The sequence below is a fragment of the Gopherus flavomarginatus genome, chromosome 14 (assembly GCF_025201925.1).
Source record: "Gopherus flavomarginatus isolate rGopFla2 chromosome 14, rGopFla2.mat.asm, whole genome shotgun sequence".
Lineage (NCBI taxonomy): Eukaryota > Metazoa > Chordata > Testudines > Testudinidae > Gopherus > Gopherus flavomarginatus.
The window spans coordinates 18,958,984-18,981,399 of NC_066630.1; the positions used below are offsets into that span (position 1 = coordinate 18,958,984).

Genomic DNA, 22,416 nt, shown 5'->3' on the forward strand with positions numbered 1-22,416 from the left:
TGTAACCTCTCATTAAAAGCAGCCATTGTTCCATAGGATTAGAGGGTAGCACATAGCTAAAAAATGGTTCTAGGGATGATCTGGGGAATTATAAACTAGTAAACCTTACATCTGTAGCTGGCAAATTGGTTGAAATTATAATTGAAAACAGAAAAATAACACACTTGGAAGAGCATGATATTATAGGGTCTAGCCAACACACATTGTGAAAAGGAAAATTGTGTCTCACTAATCTCTTAAAATCCTTTGAATGTGTCAATAAAGTAGGGCATAACTGAGAACCGGTTTACATAATTTATTTAGACTTCAACAAGGCCTTTGACAAGGTTCTCCCATAGGAGGCTTCATTAGATGAAAGGCACAATATTGTCATGAAACAAAAAATGACTATAAGACAGAAAGCAGAGTGGAATTAAATGGTAAATTTTCATTATAACAAAAGGTTAACTGCTGAGTGTCTCAAGGTTCCAGACTAGGTCCTGTGTTGTTTAATATATTTATTAATGATCTCAGAAGCAGGGTGAGTAGTGAAGTAGGAAAATTTATAGAGGACCCAAAGTTATTTAGGTTACTCAGGAGCAGAGAGGGCTGCAAGGAACTTCAAAAAGTCCTAAACAAACAAAACAAATAGGCAACATGATGTAAAATGAATTTCACTGTTGATAAATGCAAAATAATGTACATTTGAGGGGAAAGAATTAAACTACTCAAACACCACATAGGGTTCTAAATTAACTATTAATTTAAGAAAGGGACATGGATGTCACTGTAGACAGTGCAATGAAGACCTCTGCTCTCTATATAGCTGCAGTCAGAAAAGCAAACAATATAAGGAATAGGATGGTGAATAATGCTGAGAATATTATCATTCCTTTATATAAATCGATGATGCAGCCCCACCTGGAATACTGTGTGCAGTACTGATCACTCCATATTTAAAAGGATATTGCAGAAATCAAAGGGGTTCTGAGAAGGGTGACAAGAATGATCATGGACATGGAAAAGCCTCCAGTTAAAGGAGAGAAAAAATATTGGCATTGTTTACCTTAGATATGAGATAACTAAGAGGAGCTATGAGAAAAGTATATAAAATAATTAATGGTAGAAATCAGACTGAGAACTTTTATTCTTCCTGTTTCATAACAAAAGAACCACGGAACATTTAATAAAATTAAACGGTGGAAAATTCAAAACCAATAAAAGGAAATACTTTTTCAGACAACATGTAATTAAACTGTGAAACTCATTGTCACAGAAAGTCGTTGAGGAGAAGAATTTAACAAGATTGAGAAAGGGATTGGACATTTATATGGAGCTCAAGAAAATCCAGGATTATCATCATTAATGATAAAAAGTTTGTGGAAAGGATATTAAATCAGATGTCTCAGGGCTTAAGCCAATCTCTATTAGAGATCAGGGTGAACCCTAATATGGGGGGGCATATTACTCAATATATGCATACTGCAAGGTTCTTAAACCTTCTTCTGAATCCTGGTGCTGGCCACGGTCAGAGACGGGTTACTAGGATATTGGACTATTTGGACATTGGCCTGGTTCAGCATGACAATTCCTCTGTTCCTATGTCAGATCCACAGTGCATGGAATGTCTACTGAGAGTCACATTCTGCAAAGGTAGCACTTTTTAGTGATTCTGGAACCACAAAGTACATGTTCAGCAAATCTGTACAAGGATGCATATCAATATCCAATAGTGGTTTCCTTATTATTCATCATTTACTGTGTTTGTGATGGCTGGTCAATTTATTTATTGAAAAATATACTTAGTGTCACCTCTGTATGAAACAGTTACACAATTTTGCTTCCAGATCCATGTCTCTTCACTGATACATAGCACCTCATGAAGGAATAACAAATAGTACTACTACTACTATTAATAATAAATTTTAGATTTGTGCAGTGTTTTGTAGTGGCTGTGGAGGCTCCAAAGTATTGTTCTGTTCTGCAATTGACTCACTTTGGCCTGGATCACCCTCTCCTAAGCAAAAATTATTTTCCTCCTTCTTTTGACCGCAGTTTTGCTAATGGTACCAGGTCAAAGTTTTTCCATGATGCCTGTTTCAAATAAATTTCATTATTATTAGTTATTCATTATAACCCATCTGCTACCAGATTCACATCCCCTGTCTTCAGGACAAATTCACCCCTGGTTTAATTCCCCTACAGTCAACAGGATTTCATCTGGGAGGAATTTAGCCTGCTGTTTTCCAGTGTTTTCCAGTATCTTGAATCAAACACAGCAAAAAGCCAGGGTTTTCTTTGGGAACAAGCAGAAAACCTTGAATGTTCAATAGCATCTGCTACAATGGAAATCACAGGTTCAAATGCTGCTCACGAACACATACTGAGATGGTACTGAATTGCTTCAGATTTAGATTTCTGCCTCCAGGCTAGACTCTCCTGGTCCTGGCAATTGTGCTGTAAACATTAATGTTTGAACACAAATGAACATTTAAACAACCATTGACTTTAATGGGATCAGAATTAGGCTCCATGTATTACTCCTTCTGGAGCAGCAGATGGCACTAGAGAGCAGTGCAACGCTGCTCTCTACTTCTCATCTATTCTTAATTGTGTACTTTCCCCAAAAGATAATACAAATTGTTCTTTCTCAAACACAGGGATTTCTCAGTGAAAAAGCAATAGCAACTCTGAATATATATTCTTACGTTTACTGTGGGAAGCTAACATTATTATAAAAGGATATGCTTGATATGGTGGTGTTATCAAAATTGGTAGCTACAGTTTATTTGAAGCATATTTAAAAATTATATAAAAAATAACTAATCAATTCTCACAACATATGAGTGTGTTTTCTCCCCAATTTTTTAAATTAGGGAAGTTGAAGCACAGATGTTGATGTCAGGTCCTACTCTGAAAAGTGACTCTGGAAAAATAGCATTGTAAGTTTCTATCTTTATTATTTCCCTTCTTTGGCTATCAGATCAAATTTTCTCATTTTACAAATACTCCAAGAGATTTTTCTAAAGCAATTCCTAGGCATACATATTTAAAGTGGGATCTTAACATCGAACCGTGCTTTTCTGACTTCATATGACAAGTAATGGAGTTTCTGAAATCAGAACTAAGTTAATTTTGTTGATGATGCCCAAGTCAGAAAAAAAAGCTGTCTCTCTCGTCTGTCTCTCTGCATTGGCTCTGCCATGCTAACAAAACTAAATAGTAGTAAAAAACTATTCATCCAAAAAGTAAGTAGACATGATTTTTTGTGTACATACTGAGCAGATCCTTCTAGTAAGGTTTTGTTTCCAATTTTTTCCTGACCATACCCACACTTTTGGTGACTTCCTTAGCCCACAGAGTGAATTATTGTTTCTGTATGTCTTATGTAACATGAGCCAATCAGTTGGGGCAAAATCCTGGCTGCATTGAAATCAGTGGAAAAATTCCCATTGACTTCAGTGTAATCAGGATTTCAAGTGTAGTACTTTGAAAGAAAAAAATTGCAAAGGGCTGTTATTAAATTTTTTGAGGAGGCTAATATGCCTGCTGTCTGTGGAACAATAACTACTTTCCCTAAGAGGTTTTTATGATACTTATTCTGAGAATATATTTACATTATAGAGAGTAAAGGTCCTAAAAGTAATTCTTTTTGAGAAAATGCTAAACTTTTCCTGAAAAATGTCCTTTTTTACAAATGAAATAATTTTAATATAAATGTGTAATTGAGAGTTGTTTTGGTCAATAGCAAAAATACATTTTTTACATAATTAGGAATTGCTCCTGCTACTATTAATTTAATAATAAGATAGCTGTTTACCTCAATGGGGTCAGGACCAGGCCCTCAGTATATATTCTTCAAAATATGCTTGCTTCTTTGAACAATGCTCGCTTCTTTCCAATATTAGCATTGAGTAACACACCTATTTGGAGAATTAGGGCTTTCTCTAGAGCAAATGGGAGGTGACTTCCATTGATGATATTTTGCTTATTTGCACATTATTAATAACTCTATGATTTTTAGATGATCAGGGACCCTTACTGGGGGAGCAATGGCAGGTAGGCGGTAACATTCATGTGTGGCAATGTTTGGTATCTGAACCACTGGAGTTAAAAGTTTTAACACTTATGTGCTGTTGTTGTTCCCACTGCCAGTCTTCTTCCTCCTCTCTCAGTGGGGCTGCTACTGGGTTTATAAAAGACATGACTGGAGTAGCAATGGTGTGCCAATTAGTGTCTTCTAGACAGGGGCCTACAAATAAAAGACAATTGGATAATACCATTTGGTGTACTGCAGCACATACCCTAGTAATATAAACCAGATTGTCAGCAAAGATAAACGGTTGTTCGGCAATATGCTAATGTAATCTCTAGGTCTTAAAAAATAGAAACAAACACTTTGCTATTCATTTATAAACAGGATTTCATAAAATTATTACTTGCTATCATTGCAATTTAATGAAATTGTGTCAGTTAAAGATGAGGTATCCTATCAAAAATTTTTAAGCTACTTTAAGAATTATTATTACTAGTGTTGAAAACCCTCTCAGGAACTGTACATTCAAACATACTACAGCTGGTCTCAATTTCAAAGAATTTGCCCTGTAATTTATACTTCTATTTTAGAAGAAGAAGAAATAGGATAACACCATTAACCTGGTTTTTTTTAATTAAATGTAGATACCAAAAGACAGTTTCTCACTCTCTGCCAAGAATTATCCTCATAGTCTCTCTATAAATCTCACTATTTTGTGGAGCCTTCCACAACTGATCTCCACCCAGATATTGTTCCCTCTCCATATTCTGTTTGAACTCTCTGCCCGTATTTTTTATTTGCCTGTCTGCGTGTCACAGTTCTTTGAGTTCAAAAAGAACTGTGAACATGTGTGGTAATACAGGAATGATTATAATGCAAATAATTGCAGGCCCTTAAATTGCAGGTAAAATTTTGCAGTCCATCCTGCAAGGTGCTGAATAAAATTATTTCAACTCCTAAGCACTCTGACATTTTCAACTATTTGCTGGATTAGAGGTCAGATTGAAACTATCTGAAAATGTGATCCTTAATTAATAAACTGTGGACCCAATCCTGCTCCCACTGACATGAATCACAAAATCCCCATTACCTTAAATGGGAATAGGATCAGACATATGATGGAGCTATACTAGTTGATCTATATTTATGTTGGCAGATGAATTTCTGTTATACGATTTTAGGTCCCAATCCTGCAATGAGATCTTGGCAGGATCTGCTTGCATGGATCTTATTGCAGGATCGAGGACATACCTTTCAAAAGATATAAGGATAGAATAGGGTGCTAACAAGCTTTAGGTCTACTCCATTGTTGTTTCTGTATTTATATCTGTAAATCCTGAAATTAGATATGTCTCTTTTATACACTGGATATATGAGCATTCTGCCCAGATTTCTGCCCTTATATTTGAAATATGTAGGAAGGATTAAATTCAGTTTGCTACATGCTCACTGTCTATATGCTCATGGAAAAACAATGACAGTGTCTAATATGGTCAAAATGTATATCCACATATTAATTTAACTTAATCTTAATTTTGCACCATACAGTATTGCCAGTCCCAAGTGTTCAAAAATCATGAGACAGGGCCCTAAACAAACTATAGTTTGGGTTGAAATGCTCACATAATCCCATGATTTCAGGAGCTGTCACTTTAAGAAAACATGATAGTGGTGGAATCTCCATCCTTAGAGGTTTTCAAGGCCTGCCTTGACAAAGCCCTGGCTGGGATGATTTAGTTGGGATTGGTCCTGCTCTGAGCAGGGGGTTGAACTAGATGTCCTCCTGAGGCCTCTTCCAACCCTAATCTTCCATGATTCTATGACAAGACTTGCAATCAGATTGCCAGAATTGGAAACACTGGATCCTGTCAATATATTACTTCCCCAGTATAAAGACAAAAACACAACCCTCTTAGAGGCAAATGTGCATGGCAGAAAGCACACGCCAACCAAAACCTACAGACAGGGCCAGCTCCAGGCACCAGCTTAGCAAGCAGGTGCTTGGGACGGCTGCTCAGGAGAGGGGCGGCATGTCCAGGTATTCGACGGCAATTTGGTAGACGGTCCTTCGCTCCACCTCCTGCTGAATTGCCGCAGATTGCGATCACAGCTTTTTTTTTTTTTTGGCTGCTTGGGGTGAAAAAAAACCTGGAGCCAGCCCTGCCTACAGAGGGGCCACTCTGCAACAGAAGGCATGGGTTCATTGTTGGTGGGCAAAGGGATCACGTTTGTGGTCCTGTGGTCCTGGCAATGGCAAATCATATCCTCCCACAACTGCACCGATCATTCACTCTCCAGCAGCAATAATCTGCACAGTCAGGGACAATGGGGCATATTAACAGTGCTTTTGTATTGTTCATGAGTGTTCATTGGGTGCCATTTCCACATCAGGATGGTATGGTCCGTAAGGTTGCTTTCTACAAAAAATGTTTGCATTTCCATTCTGTCTCCACAGCTCAGGATGTTGCTGTTGATGGGCAGACCTGTAGATATTACAGTTTATTCGTCGTCTTGCTCTCTGTAGAGCATTTGGTACAATGGAAAACAAAAACATATGTGACAAAGTCTGTGCACTTTATCATTCAAATCCATGTAACAACCTATAGTTCAAGCATCTCTTATGGTATTTGTGAAAAAGCAGTCGAGATAGCAAAATACAAATATATTGAAACATATTGAGGTCATCTTTGAATTGAATACAAAATTGTCACTAATGGAATATCAAAGAAATTTCTTATGAGACATTTCGTATCACCTTTACTTCATACTGAGTTAGTACATATTAACCATGCAGAAAGTGAACGTTATTGTGACAGAGTCACAAAAGGATCGGTTATTAATTAGTAAGCCTTTTCTAATGCTCACTCTGATTAGGCATTTCAACTTATTTTTTCTCTATGGTTTATAACAAAATGATGAAGTCTATGAACTACAGCAATATGTCTGTATTCTGAAAATGTTCTCTTGTTAAAAAGGAAGGCGAACGGCTGTAGTTTCCCTCTATACATGATACTCCCTTCTGCATATTATTACTCCATTTTTAGGATTCCTACCATTGTTCTGTCCTCTTTCTGCTGTAACTGCAAAGGTCCCTAAGATGCCTATAATTTGTTGATAGTAGAATGCTAATTTAAATAAGGTCCCATATGGTATGTGTCTTTCTCTTATTCAAATTCCAAAAGAAACTAAACATATGCAATCTCTGATAGTAGAAAAGAGCTGAATGAGTATATAATGGACTATTTATTATTTTCCACTCTTACTATCCTCATACATCTTTTGGTTGCTTTTGCTACATGCAGCTAAAGAATCCTAGGTGTGTGTATTTGTACTGCAATATCTGATCAGTTAGTGTGAAGACCATAAAAATTGAGGGGCAGGTACAGTTTGCTCACACCTTTAAAATTCAGTAACCCTAGGAGTAAAGTGCAGCAGCTATTTAACTATGGACAGCAAAAATAGTAAACCATTCTTACCTCCAAACCTCTCATTTTAGGAGAATTTAATATGTGGTCAATTGCTAACACTCCAAAGGAAGAGGCAGGACTATTCAGTGAAGGAAGGGAGAGGCAGGACTTCTGACTCATTGTTCCCCTGCTGCTATACAGGCCAGGTATGCCTCATCACATGTGATTCTCCTTTCACTTACAATTGTCTTGCACTGGTGTAACTCCAGTGAGCTTGATTCATTGTTGCTCTGTACCTTGGGCAGTCATTTCAGCTCAGGCGTTGAGGTAGGAGATGTAGTGAAAACACTTAGAAACAGCCATTCAGGGGAAAGCTTAGGTTGTGGTTTATATTTAATTATTCTTGGGAAAATATCTTCCTGTATGTTTGTACAGTGTTGCCTTTGGGCACTACTGTAATAAAATAAATGTATATTAATAAAGGAAACTTCAGGAAGGAGGTGTGTATGAACTAAGTTGTGTCAACAACGCTTTCCTATATATTATCAAAGAATTGTGCAGGGCTTCAATTGTGCAACATCCATTGACATTAATGAGAGTTTTTTAGCTAGAACTTGGCACAATTATTTTCACAGTATCACATTCTCCATTTCTAAACTCTCCTTTATTTGGCAGCTTTTCATAACTGAAAATATCCATTGTAGGCCAAAGGTGGTAAGATTACCACTATGGCTGTTCAAGTCAAGTTGCTTTTGCTACAGTACCCTCACCAGAGCCAACAACAGAATGTAGTAGTTTTCAGTCCCCCATGCTGTAGTAACCATTGCACAGAAACTCATTAAAGCAATCTCAGAGGTAGCGTTACTTGGCCATTTCCTAAATATTAAGTATTATTTCTTTAAAAAAAACATTTTCGTCAATAATTACAGCTCCTATATTAACATGTATCTTGAGTATAAATGACTAAAACTGCCTTATATGTCCAATCCAAGATGCATAGGATTGGGGCCAAATCCCGTTAATCATATTCATGTGAATAGTTTCACTGGGATTAGTCATATGAGGAAATGGAGTAGGATTTGGCACTTAGTGTCTTAACGAAACACATTTTGGAAAAAAATCCAATAGGTAGTTTATACTAATGCTTGTTTAAACCTCTCTGTCAGCAAAATGTATTCTATGGTCTGTTCTACTCTTCCTTAAGTGGTGTTTTAGTACTACTATTTTTTGAGACATGAATATATATCATAATAATAGTTTTTGAGAGTTAAGATTTGTTCCCACTCAGAACCTTACATTAGTGTGTTCTGCATCACTACATTCACATTTCTAAACATAGAAAACTTCTTATATCTAACCCTCATTCACACATGGAGTCCATATCTGTTTTTATGGCAGCCTTCAAGGGACCAGTCCTACAAGGTGCCATCCATTGCCAACTACAATTCAACTTTGCACCTCACAGGATCAGGCTCCAAATGTCTCCATATTTTCCCCATGTTTTGTACAGCTCTAAGCCCATTGCTGGTACCCAACAAATTAATAATAAATGCATAATAATTTGTTAGTCATCAGGAAAAATTATTAAAATACATGGACTTCTCCAATATTTCAACTACTTTGCAAACTGCTTTGCCAGCATCCTGGTTGCAAACTGCATTTTTGTGGTTTTGCAGGCTAGTTCCTTTTCATAAAAGTTTTAATCAAAACAAGCAGAATGAGATCCCAGACATCTGAATCATCAGGCATTCAAAACAATTATACATGTTCCTGAAATAAAAATACCAAATTCAGATTACTATTGTGTGTGTGCAACTGGGGTAATTCTATGTCTGTACCCGGTGTGGCTTGTGGGGGCAGGGAGGGGAGGTTTAGTTTACTTCAGAGTCCAGTCCTCCAATTCAGTGCTGGTACTCGGAGGCAGCTGTCTCAGTAAAACTTCTGACCAGATCTCTAATGATGTCTACTATTTAAAAACAAACACTTTTTCTGCTTCATCTCTGGACTAAGTACGTTGACCTTAAAAATAACTGAAATTCTTCTGTGGTCTGTAAACAAAATGGATTGCAGGGAGTAATGCTTATATGTCACTCTTCCAAAACATTCTTACTTGTTGGCAACCTTTTGAAAAGTTTATTTGCTGCCAGTCAAGTGAGAATTTTTGTTTTTAAATAATATTGATGACATCAAGCCCAGATATGAGAAAAATCAATGTGGGGAGTCAAGTACGTTAGATGGCAGGACACTGGGCAGATCCAGCTCTCACTGAAGGCAATGGTAAGGCTTCCATTTACTCCAATGAGAATTTGATTGGAACTCATGGAGGTAAGAGAGATTTGTAATTATTTATTTTTACTATGGTGAGTATTTTAAGGTGACTTTTTCAACTATAACCTAAGTCTCATTTTTGTTTGTAGACATGTAGCTAGTCATATGCAGTCTTCTCAAAGTCTGACTGGCTGAGTGGAGGCAGTGGGAGAATTTAGCAAAGTAACAGGTTGGGGGGGACAAATCATTAATTTCTTGTCATTTGGTGCTGTTTATAAAGGAACTGGGCAGGAGGCCAGTGCTCATTTCGGCCTCAGACTGGACACAATGGTCAGTTTGTGCACTTCAGTGCAGGTCAGCAGCTTTTTGTCAGACAGAAAATAACTAGATTTCACATGTATGAAATGGGATTTTGATTGTGCAGTGGCTCCAGGACAACAGGATTATTTCTACCCTGACAACTGGAATGAATGATTTGTGACATTTATTTTTAGAAGTCTTATAAGACTATGTGTATCCCAGCATTGTCAAATATCCACAGACGGCAGGAGCAGTCAGGCTACAATCCAGTAGAGGCCTCACAAAATTATAATGTATTGTACAAAATGCACAGTATATCCATTTCTAAAACTGCCTTTTCACTACAGTTCAGCCTTCAGTGCAAACATACAGTTCAAGTATCAATACTATATGGCTGCTGTTCATGTACTTCAACATATTATAACAACAGGATTTATGTACATTTGACTTACAATCAGGGACGGATTTATGGAGATATACCTATCTCATAAAACTGGTAGGGATCTTGAAAGGTCATGGAGTCCAGTCCCCTGCCTTCATAGGGCAGGCGACCCAGGCGTTTGCCTGGGTGCTAGGCTTGGGGTCATGGGCCATGTGTGACTCCTCCATGGGGGGAGGCTGTGTGCGCCTGGACCATGGCCCTGCTCTGAGGCCTGTCTCCGCTCAGCCTCCTCCCCCCAAACTTCCACCAACACTCTACCCCAGGTCCCACTTGGCCCCCTCCTAGGGTTGCCAACTTTCTAATCACACAAAACCAAACACCCCTGCCCTGCCTCTTCTCCGAGGCCCCGCCTCCCACTTGCTCCATCCCCCTCTCACACCGTTGCTCGCTCTTTCCCACCCTCACTCACTTTCACCAGGCTGGGGCATAGGGGTGGGGTGCAGGAGGGAGCTTCGGGCTGGGGCATGGGTGCAGGGTGGTGCGAGGGCTCTGGCTTGGGGTGGGGCCAGGGATGAGGGGTTTGGGGTGCAGGAAGGGACTTCAGTGTGGGGCAGGATGTTGTAGTGCAGGGTTCTGGTGATGCTTACCACACGTCCAAGGAAGTGGCTGCCAGGTCCCTGAGGCCTCTAGATGCCTGGGCAACCAGGGAAGCTCTACCTGCTGCCTTTGCACCCGCAGGCGCCGCCCTCACAGCTCCCATTGGTCATGGTTCCCGACCAACAGGAGCTGTGGAATTGGCACTGGGGTGGGGGCAGTGCGCAGAGCCTCCTAGTTTCTGGCTGCCCCAGCACCTATGGGCCGCAGAGAGCTGGCGGCCTCTTCCTGGAGCCATGTGGAGCTAGGGCAGGTAGGGAGTCTGTCTTAGCCCTGGGTGCCTGCTGTGCTGCCGAGCGGACTTTCAATGGCCTGGTCGGTGGTGCCAACCGGAGCCGCCAGGGTCCCTTTTCAATTGGGCATTCTGTTCGAAAACCAGATGCCTGGCAACCCTGCCCCCTCCTCGAGGCCACCCCGCTGCTCATGCTTCTTTATCCCCTCTCTGAGCCCCCCCCGCCTGCCTCTCATGCCTCTTCATCCCCTCCTCCAGGCCCCCGCTTGCTGCTCACACCTCTTTGCCCCCCTTCTAGGGTTGCTAACTGCCTAATTGCACAAAACGGAACACCCATGTCCTGCCCCCTTCTCTTTCTCTGAGGCCCTGCCTGCTCACTCGCTCCATCTCCCTTCCTCTGTTGCTCACTCTCCCTCACCCTCCTCACTTTTACCAGGCGGGTGCAGGGGCTTGGGGTGAGGGAGGGAGGTTGAGGGCTCTGGCTGGGGGTGTGGGCTCTGGGGTGGGGCCAGGGATGAGAGGTTTGGGGTTTGGGAGAGGGCTCTGGGCTGGGGTAAGGGGTTGGGGTGTCGGGGGGCATGGGCTCTGGGCTGGGGGTGCGGGCTTCAGCTGGGGCCAGAAATGAGGGGTTCAGGGCATGAGAGAGGGCTCCAGGCTGGGGGGCAGGGGGTTAGGGTGCAAGGAGGGGTGACGGTTCCAGCTGGAGGTGTGGGCTCTGTGGTGGAGCCGGGGATGAGGGTCTTGGGGTGCAGGAAGGAAATCCGGGCTGGGGCCAATGGGTTCGGAGTGCAGGAGGGGGCTCTGGGTTGAGGAGTTCAAAGTGTGGGAGGGGGTGCGGGCCGTGGGATGGGGCCAGGGATGACGGGTTTGGGGTGCAGGAGGGGGCTTCCACCCTTCTGACGGCGGGCCGGCTGTTTGGGGAGGCTTAGCCTCCCCTGGCCTCTTATATTCGCCACCTATATTTGGGATACTGTTTAAAAAAGTTAAAAAAATTAAAAGATATTATAAGCTTAGGAGGAAACAATTTTTTTTATTTACTTATATATGGCATGAATAAATACAATGTCCAAATTTATCATCTTATATGACAGAGAAGTCATGTATGCATATCATGAATCAAAGTCGTGAAATGGGCTACAAATTCAATAAAAAATAAGGTTTAGAAAAAATTGAACAAATGCGGGGGGGAGGGTTCGCCAAAGATGCTCTTCTCTTGGGATGGCATTTGGTCTAGGGTCAGCCCTGCTTACAATAATAGGCACCCTCTAAGGGGAAATCAATGTTGATACTACAGAATATTACTCATCTCTACTGTTTTCCAGAATTATCCTGAATTTCTCATACTTCCTTTTCCTACACATAACATCCCTGTCACATAAAAAAATCCCTAGTAAATCAGCTTTTTCCTTTACAGCACATAAGACAACCCATTCTTTAGGAGTTTTACTACCAGCATTCATCCTCCTAATCTTATCCTACACCTTGTTGATAGGAATATCCTTATTATTAACCTTACCACAGTAAGATTGTGCCAATTCTGCCCTTTCTCTGAGCTAATGGTTTCTTTTACAACATATGAGATCAGAAGCACTCATAGTACATTTAATGATATAAAAAGCTGGCTTCCTCTCTCTAAACAGCAGTTACATTCTTTGTTCCACCAGTGCACAGATTTCCTTCCTTTCTTATTCAATGGAGTTTTTGGAAAGTACTTCTCAGATATATTAATACACAGCATTCAGAGGAAATGAATAGTTGTAATTAAACACAGCCATTGTATGTAAATTTCATCACTCTAATAGCTGATCTTATTACCACCTTTCCAAAGTTAGGAAAAAGTAAATATTACACTGGTAATTTATAAAACACGAATAAAGATATTCAGCTACACATATAGGAAAATTATTGAACTGGAACTTGCAAGCCAAACTAGGACTGTCAAAATGAATGTCTATAAATGGCCAGCACATTATGTATGTTCTCTTTCTCTTTAGTTACGCAAGTATATTACTCTTTATTATACATTAGGTGGTATGGACTTTAGTCAGACTGAATAGAACTGAATTAGCATAATCCAACATATACTGATCACATCTAAAAAGGTGTTGATGGTTTTGTTGTTGTTGTTCCATTAAAGTAACCGGGTTCACAGATTTTGGCACCAGAGACAGAATTTTACCAGGGCCGCCCAGAGGATTCAGGGGGCTGGGGCAAAGTGGGGGAGCTGCGGCGCTTGTACTCACCCGGTGGTGGCCCGGGTCTTCGGGGGCATTTTGGCGGGGGGGGGGCCTTCAGTTGCTCTGCGTCTTCGGCAGCACTGAAGGGCCCCCCGCCGCCAAAGACCCGAACCGTCACCAGGCCAGGGCTTGCAGGGCCTGGGGCAAATTGCCCCACTTGCCCCCCCACTCTGGGCAGCCCTGAATTTTACTATCAACCTCCTGGACTTTGACACTTTTTATTTATAACCTTCATAAATAGTAATTCTAAAAATTCAAATGTCTCACCTTTAGGTACAGACACACATGTTGAAATTATTAGCTTTGTAAGAGTTGCATAGGGATATGTAAGGATATATTGAAAAGTAAAATCAACATGATCATTTTAGGGCTCGATTCTGCCATCTTTACTGATGTTGGCACTTTTCTCTGTTTTATAGGTCCACTGACTTCAATAGGAATATTTGTGTAGTAAGATATCAGTCAGTGTGAATAAACAGGGCATAACCAGGCCCAGTGTGATCATTAAGGCTCTTATCTTGCAAACACAAACATGTGCATAACTTTACACATGACTAGTCCTATTGAAGTTCTAAGTATCAGGGGGCAGCTGTGTTAGTCTGTATCCACAAAAACAACAAGGAGTCCAGAGGCACCTTAAAGATTAACTGATTTATTTGGGCATAAACTTTTGTGGGTAAAAAACTTCAGATGAAGAAGTGATTTTTTTTACCCATGAAAGCTTATGCCCAAATAAATCAGTTAGTTTTTAAGGTGCCACCGGACTCCTTGTTGTTTTTATTGAAGTTCTAAAGTACTGGAAGGATCAAGACCTAAATCATCTTAACATATATAGAAGCAAAAAAGCAGAGCCAAAAAAACCAGAAATATTATCTCTTACTCAATCCTGTAAATTTATACCAAACTTCAAGGCTCATCATCCAATGAGTTATATACCAACACATTTTTTTATTTGTCATCCAGTATTGCTTGTCCTTGTCAGTAAGGGGCCCTTCTTTCTACCCCTTCTTTATTATGCTTGTATTTTTAATATTTTATTACAGTAGGGCTTAAAAAATTTACCTGACACCTACTATTCAAAGGACAAAGCCAGCTAGTCAGTGTGAAAAACACTGCCATGCCCCCCAAACCCACAACCCCTTGCAATATAAAGGAATACAAATCTTTGTATTCTCAACAGCAAGACTGTCAATCACCTTTGTATTTAGTACATTCTGAAAATGTATTTGATGCCCTCGCTCCATGCCTTTACAATAGTTTCTATCCCTTTCTGGCTTCACTCCACTTTTTCTTTCTAATATGGGTATTGTGTATCTTTTCCTGCATTGCTTCAAATGTCTTTTTCTTCTTCTCATTCTCACTCTATCTAGACCTCTTACTTTTCCTATATTGTGTCCTCTGTCTTCTTCCTTATAGTGTCTGTCTCTCCTTCCTTCTCAACACAAAAATCTCTCAAACTCCAGCTTCTCTTTTCCATCTCACTCCTCAGTCTCCCTTCTCTGTACCCACATTTTGGTTAAAACAAAGTAGAAGCCTCATTGTTCCACCCTTCCAGTAGAAGGAATAATGCCACAAGAGCCATTGTGCTTCCTGACTGCCCACTGTGGTGACATAGCCAGCTGTGCTCCAGACATCTCTTCCCTGCTTGCGTCTGGCCCACTTGCCATGGTCATAGAACTTGAAAATTTCCCCAGAGACCTACTAGTTCGAAGACTAAATTTACTAGCAAGAGGCAGATATGGAACATGTGAAAAGGGCACAGCAAGGTCTTATTAGAAGCTCAGACCTTCAGCCTCCATCAATTGTTGAGAAGCAAGTGGCTCTAGGGATTTCTACCAGGCTTCCTACAGGGTTCTGATTAGCAGCAGAAATTGATGTAAATTCTTGTTAATTTCATGCTGCTAGTATGTTCTCCAAAACATTCATTTGAGAGTTTGTTTTGAGTTAATGAAAGCCCATCAGACTTTTAGGCCCTTGGATCAAAACATTTGGCTCTCCCCAGGCTAAGAGTTCTTAAACTACTCTATTAGGACTACATAAATGTTACTTTTTAATCCAACTTCCACCTGCCTATTCTGTGACTGCATTAGACTCCTGTTCACTTTCCAAATTAATACCCCATATCATTAAAAAAAACCCCACACATTACTCCTCCCCCTTCAGTAATCCTACTTTCCCTGCAGAGGAGTATTCCTGGATTTGAAAATCCATTACTTTCTACAACCAAGGTTCCTGTACAGACATGAACTCTACAGCAATATTCAAATTGTGTGTTAATAAATTTGTTTAAACTCCTGCCCTGAAGACACCACACTTCAAACATTTCCTGAAGAGTGCATAAAACCACTAGTTAATACATAATAAGTGACTGGTGAGAAAGCACTTTGCAGATATGCTGCACTGAAAGTTCTCTAATTCCAGTCTAATGTCATTTAACAATGATGTTGAATTTTATCATGTTCTTTTAGTCAACCTTTTTAACAAAATTGTGGACAGGAATAGTTAAAGACCTCCATCATAAAATAATAATAATTTCTGCACTAAGGAAGGAAACTCATCCAACTTAACTATTACATATCAAAGCAGCAAATCTCATTAATGGCTTATGCAGCTACAATATATTCACTAATTTCGTTCCCTCCTCTCCTTCTATATTGAGTTTTAACAACCTAAGCTTCCCAGCATCACAACACACACCCCTCCCCACATCACCTGTTTCTCCTAAAGTGCCTTTGAAGTTAATTTCTCGAATTCATTCTTCTCTTGGGACATCACTGGACACTTCTCTGGACACTTCAGTGCAATACTCCAAGGCCTGGACACTTCAGGGGGCTCTGCATGGGGTGCTTAACTGGGTGCACTCTCTGGTGAGGCCGGTCCCATAGTGCCCTCTCCTGAGGAGACGGAAAGAGCTAGGGAGACACAGGGGGAGCTGGAAAGAGGCGTTGGAGAGGAGAAAGATTAAGGGGAGAGATCAGAGAGGGGGGATGAAGCTGGACTCCCCCTTCCCAGCCTCTGTGCTTTCCCCTCTCCCCCCACCCTGGCTCCTCATTCTTCCTCTCCTCCCATTAGCTCCATCTCCCCCTCTCTGCCCTCTTCCCCATCTCCCTACAGCCCCGGCCCCCTTTCTCTTCCCCTCCCCACCCCTGTCACTCCCCGGCTCTTCCCCGCCCCCCTCTGCCTGGTCCCTCCCCCCGGCGCCCGGCTGAGGAGCCGCCGTTTCCGGAGTACACAGAGCGGGGCTGCTGGCCGTGCTGTGCCGCGAGGGGGTGACTGGCCGAGGCAGGCAGGCAGGTGAGCGAGCGCTCCGGGCCCGGCCCGCGGGCTTAGCTGTCTCTCCCCACCTCCCGGGGAAGGCAGCAGCCCCACGGCTCGGCAGGAGGGGGCCCCGGTGGGGCGGTAGACCGGGGGATGGCAGGGGCAGGGCAGCACTAACACCCCCCGGCCATGAGGGGAGAGCCCCGTAAGGGAGTAATCGCCCGGGGGGTGGCGGGGCGCCCCCTGGCTGGGAAGAGGCGCCTATGGGGGGGCTGTGAGGAGCCTCTCTGGAGGGGCTGGGAGGTTAGGGGGTGCCCCTCGGGAGGCAGCGTCGGGCAGGGGAAGCCCCTAGGGAGAGGCTGGAACGCCCTGGGGCCCCCGTGGGTTGAGCCGCTCCGTCAGACGGGGGGTGCTGATGGCGGGCTCCCTTGCGGGTTCCGGGGTGGAGGGAAGAGGGGGGATTGGGGCGCAGCGAACGGGCCGAGGTGCCATATACACCCCCCCACCCCACGGCTGGTGACCTGCGTGTGAGAGTTTCGGGTGAAACCGGCAGAGACTGCGCCTGCGGGAATTCCAGTGCACCTTCCTGCGAAATAGCGACCCGCCCTGAAATACTCTCTGAGAGAGTGAGTGAATGTGAGAGCTGCCGCTGCCAGGCTCTAGAGAGGCCTTCTCTAATCTCACTCACTGGAGTCAGCCTCCCCGAGAGAGGGGAAAACATGATACAGAACAATGTAGGCAGAGGGATTCTGCTCGTGCAGGCACCAGCCTTCTATGGTTTTATAAATCCTCTTATTTCCAGCCTTGTACACGTAAAAAGGAGTGAAATTGTGATCACTCTGTTGACTGCAGTTTTAGTCAGTGTCTTACATTATATTATTTTGTATGGTACTAGCTGGTGCTGTTATGAGACTGGGGGACTGCTGCTGTCTTTAATCACAGAAAGGAGCTATGTCTCTTATGAGCAGCAAAATTCTAATTAATTAATTACTCATTATGTGTAGCTAAAGCTTTTCTGAAGTACCTATAACAATATCTCAGTACTGACTGTCATTATAGCTTGCTAAACTTATATCGACTTGCATGAGTTTTATTCATGATTTAAGATTTTGGATCTAGTGTGTTAATGGTGCCTTTTCAGTTTCCCTCACTCAGATTGTGTCAGTTTGAGAAAGTCTTGCTGTGTGGTAGTTATATACTTCAAATGAAGAATTGATAATATATCTAGATATAAATGTAACATATAGTTGTTGGTTTAGATGTTGAGACTCTTTTACATCCTAATCACAAGTATGAACGGGCCCTTATTTTATTATTATTTTATTATTTTATTTATTTTTTCTAGAGGGACTTTGCATCTGTAGATGTTTGGATATTCTGGTCATGGGTGTGGTATAAATGAATGGTAGACAGTTAAGGAACATGCTTTCCTGTGTATTTTCCGGTACTTCTGGTAAGGCCAGAAATACTGAGACATCAACTTTTCTTACTGATATTTTGTTATTTCTGATTCAGAACCAGGAAGTGCACAGGTGTGAGGAAAATTAGAAATAATATATACCGGGTTAGCCAAAACCTTTTTTTTTGAGGTTCAGAAGTTTTGGTCAATTGTTAAATAATCCCAAAGTAATGCTTAAATAACTGATATAAGCTGTATTTTTAAAAAATTCTAAATTTACATGCTGAAACCATTTGTGTATTCATCTGCAACCTTCCTTAATGCCTTATGTCAATGGTTCTCAACCAGGGATACGTGTATCCTTGGGGGAGTACACAGAGATCTTCCAGGGGGTACATCAACTCATCTAGATATTTGCCTAATTTTACAACAAGCTATATAAAAAGCACTACTGAAGTCAGTACAAACTAAAATTTCATACAGTGACTTGTTTATACTGCTCTATATACTATACTCTGAGATGTAAGTACAGTATTTATATTCCAATTGATTTATTTTATAATTATATGGCAAAAATGAGAAAGTAAGCAACTGTTCAGTAATAGTGTGCAGTGACACTTTTTTGTATTTTTATGTCTGATTTTGTAAGCAACCAGTTTTTAAATGAGGTGAAACTTGGGGGTACGCAGGGCTGGCTCCAGGGTTTTTGCCATGCCAAGCGGCCAGAAAAAAAAAAGCCACGATCGGTGGCAGTTCCACCGTGCCACTTTCTTCTTTGGCGGCAATTCGGCTGCAGGTCCCTCGGTCCCTCTTGGAGTGAAGGACCTGCTTCCGAATTGCTGCAGAAGAGCCCAGTGTGCCGCTCTCTCCCCTTGGCTGCCCCGAGCACCTGCTTGCTGGGCTGGTGTCTGGAGCCAGCCCTGGGGATATGCGTGACAAATCACACTCCTGAACAGGGTAAAGTTGTCTGGAAAGGTTGAGAGCCACTGTCTTATGCCATATTCTTCTAATTGTCCTTATCCTTTTCTCTTCTGGTCTCACTGCACTCCAGCCCTCTTTTCTTTCACTTTTTCCCCAATGTCCATCATTCTTAAACACCTTTTCTTCCTTCCAACTCAAAGCACCTCTATAATCATCAATTTTCCTCTTTTGCAAAACTAAGGGAAACACATTTTCCTATCCTGTAAGGTAGATGCATGTGTATGCATCCCTTTACGGGTTGTAGTGATTGTATCTTTCTGTAGTGTCCCTTGTCTCTGATAAAATATGATGTCCTATGGAAAAATATGATCAATATAATTGCTCATGTGGGGAAATTGCCACCCCAAAGCAATGTGGCAGAAGACTTGAAAGTTCATTTTTCATGGTGATTCTTGGTGCAGTGGGAGGGGTATAATGATGGCACCTGGAATACTGACAGCAGATTATGGGGTGATAGTGTGCTTTCCTGTCCTTAAGACCTACACCTTATCATTACTAATACTATCTCACATATGTAACGCTCCTCTTATTCCAAAAGGTCTCTGAGTACTTAACAAACTATACGCTCAGATAAATTAATGCGCCCCTGAAATGCAGATCTCAGCTGAAATGTGGAACTCTTTAACAATGCACAATACTACATGACAGTTTAGAACAGGAAGTGGAGAGTATCTTCTCATTGTAACTGCAGGGGTAATCATAGGTAAGTAGAATGTTATTACTAGAGTTAGATGTTAGCCAGGACCCTATCCCAGCTTTTATGAAGAGTGGCAGGAGACCATTAATAACTACACAGGGGGTCAGGACCTTGGTTTTATGTCTCATCTGAAAGAGACTTTTACAGAAGCATGTGTAACTCCATTACAAAACAACATGCTGGGGCTGGTTCAGAGGGCAACTGACCTGATTAGACTTTACAAAATCTAGCTTGTGATAACATCAGATCTTGAAGAACAAGATGGTGTGTCTAGATTGCAGACAGTGCTGTGTAAACTCAAAAACTGCTTAGTATGATAAGTTTAGCCATTGTAGAATTTGCCAGATGGAAGTGTTCTCCAGGTTCACAAGAAGTTAACAATTGCCTTGTTTTATTGGTCCTTTGTGTTTTAATCTTCTGTTGTTTGTGTACTTTTGGATAATTTCATGATTGGATGAGTATAGAAATGCATTTTAATAGCCTTATGTTATAAGAGTCTCTTTACTAATTACCTTATTTTTCTAACGCGACTAGTAGAAAAAATATGTGCACAATGCTTCTGTCCACAAATGCCAAGTGATGTTTGAATCATTGTTGAGAGATGCTAGTCTCTGTCTTTCTGGGGAGTTCTTTTTGACCACCTGCTCTGACTTTGCCAAAACTAAACCAATCCATCTTAAATGTCCACATGCAATTTATCAGATTTGAATTTTTCTGTGAAGTTTGAAGCAAATTGGACACGGTATCTTGCTGTTTAAAAATGAGGTATTTCCACTTCTTGGGAACATTTTCAAACAGTGTTTTGTATTGTCATATCTAAGAAATGGCTTGGCTTAGCTATATGAGGTTTTTTTTTTTTATTTTATTCTTTTGTCTTCAATAAGAACTGATGCTATGAGTAGTCTAAGAAAAATTGGGGTGAATATCCTATTATGTGCAGTTGTTTCAAGGTTATAAAACCTTGCACAGTGCAAGTTGTGGGCTTCCAAAGTCCTGGATTGGAGAAGCCTTAGGATAGAAAAAGGGAGAGGAGGAGGAGGATAATGAGAACAGAAGATATCTGGGGAGTGTGTTCAGAAGTGAAAGAATGGAAGGAGAAGACCATAAAGAGGCATATGGACTAATGTGTGTGTTGCTGAAGAACTGCTAAAATCTGTATATAGGAATAAAAGATTAGTATCTGTGTATATGGGGTGGGAATAACAGGCCCAGTGTAGGACTTCTAACACTCTAAACAAGATTTGTTATGCAGTAGGACAGATTTTCAAGCTGGTACACAGGCTGCAATCAGGTGACACATGGGATTGCTTATCAGAATAAGCATCTGTTAAACTGCACTGATTAAAACAACAAAGATGGTGTAGTCAGTATATTTGAATTTTAGATTCTGTTCTATATAGGTTCATATGCTGCGCTCATCACTTATATTATCTGACTGCCATCCAATATTGCATTAAGTGACGTGACTAACATCTGTCACATGTTTTTATTCCCTTATCTCCCCAAAGGAAAAAGTGTGTGCATTGTCTTGTTTTGGTAGGATGGTCTCTGTTTGTTTGTTTTTGGTTTTTGTTTTTTTAAATATGTATCTTTATAGAAGGCATAGTGAACATTTTTTTTTAATCAGACTTTTTAAAATATTGGATTTAAAATATTGGAAATCATCAGGGTGGGATGGAATATTGTAACTAGTCTGAGATGATAGCTCACGGATGCTGCTATATGAGAGCTTAATATCAGTGAGGAATCGAGTAGTACATCTAATTACAAACTGAATTGAGCAGTTGTGGATGTGTACCTTCAGCTAAATGATATGTGATGTACTACAGCTTATGTTTGGTGAAGGAGAAATAAAAAATCTGTCCTTGCTAAGGGAAGTCCACAAAAAGGAACATAGCATTTGCTGAAAATATCTCTTTTTGCCTAATACTGTATTTATTTAAAAATGTTTTGAAGAGTTCTTTGTATCTGTTGGGTGCTCTTAAAATGTTTACTTTCACCTTTTTCTTGTAAGCTTAGGGTATGCCCATTCATACTAATAATACTTTACATAGTAGCAAAAATGTACAAGGAAACTTTTTAAGATGACTCATTGGAAAGATGTGCTAAAATATACTCTTAAATTGTAAACTTTTCTTGTCTTTCTAATTACTTTTTAAAACTAAATCATTCTTTTAAGGTAGTATTTCCCTCTGAAATTAGTGGTATTTTAATGTTAGCTAAATCTTAGCAACATTTTTATTGTCTTGGAATAGGGAAATAATCCTCCCCTGCCATCTTTTCTTTCTTGCTTTTTCTCTTGCTTGTTGGATTTTTCTAGTGGTTTTTGGATAAGTATAACTGTCTTTCCCTAAGTTTTTCACCATTTCCTCTGGTCACTTTTCACTGTGCTATTTGTGTAATTCTAATCTTCCTCCATTTTTGTAAACACATCTAGAGAATACAGATTATATGGAGAATTTGGATAATTTAGGACCAAAACAGGCTGTCTTTGAATTTTTTTTCAGGTCTTGGCTATGTTGTTTTTGTTCTTTCCTGACAATATAGTGGAGATTTTTAACTAAAACTTTTTTAACACATTAGCTG

At 40.8% G+C, this 22,416-nt stretch overlaps 1 protein-coding gene and 1 long non-coding RNA gene across 2 annotated transcripts in view; one reads left to right on the forward strand and one right to left on the reverse strand.

The window, feature by feature from the left end:
• Positions 1-281: 281 nt before the first annotated feature.
• On the reverse strand, positions 282-16,553 carry LOC127034238 (uncharacterized). The gene is made up of 2 exons (XR_007769333.1): positions 16,208-16,553; positions 282-4,231 (listed from the first exon to the last, which is right to left on the reverse strand). It is a non-coding gene; the product is annotated as an uncharacterized LOC127034238 (long non-coding RNA).
• Positions 16,554-16,681: 128 nt separating this feature from the next.
• The window catches only part of GARRE1 (granule associated Rac and RHOG effector 1), a 104,238-nt gene continuing 98,503 nt past the window's right edge, over positions 16,682-22,416 (forward strand). The window contains exon 1 of the mRNA XM_050922816.1: positions 16,682-16,785. The gene's annotated coding sequence lies outside the window, so the exon portion shown is untranslated. The remainder of the gene's footprint in view (positions 16,786-22,416) is intronic.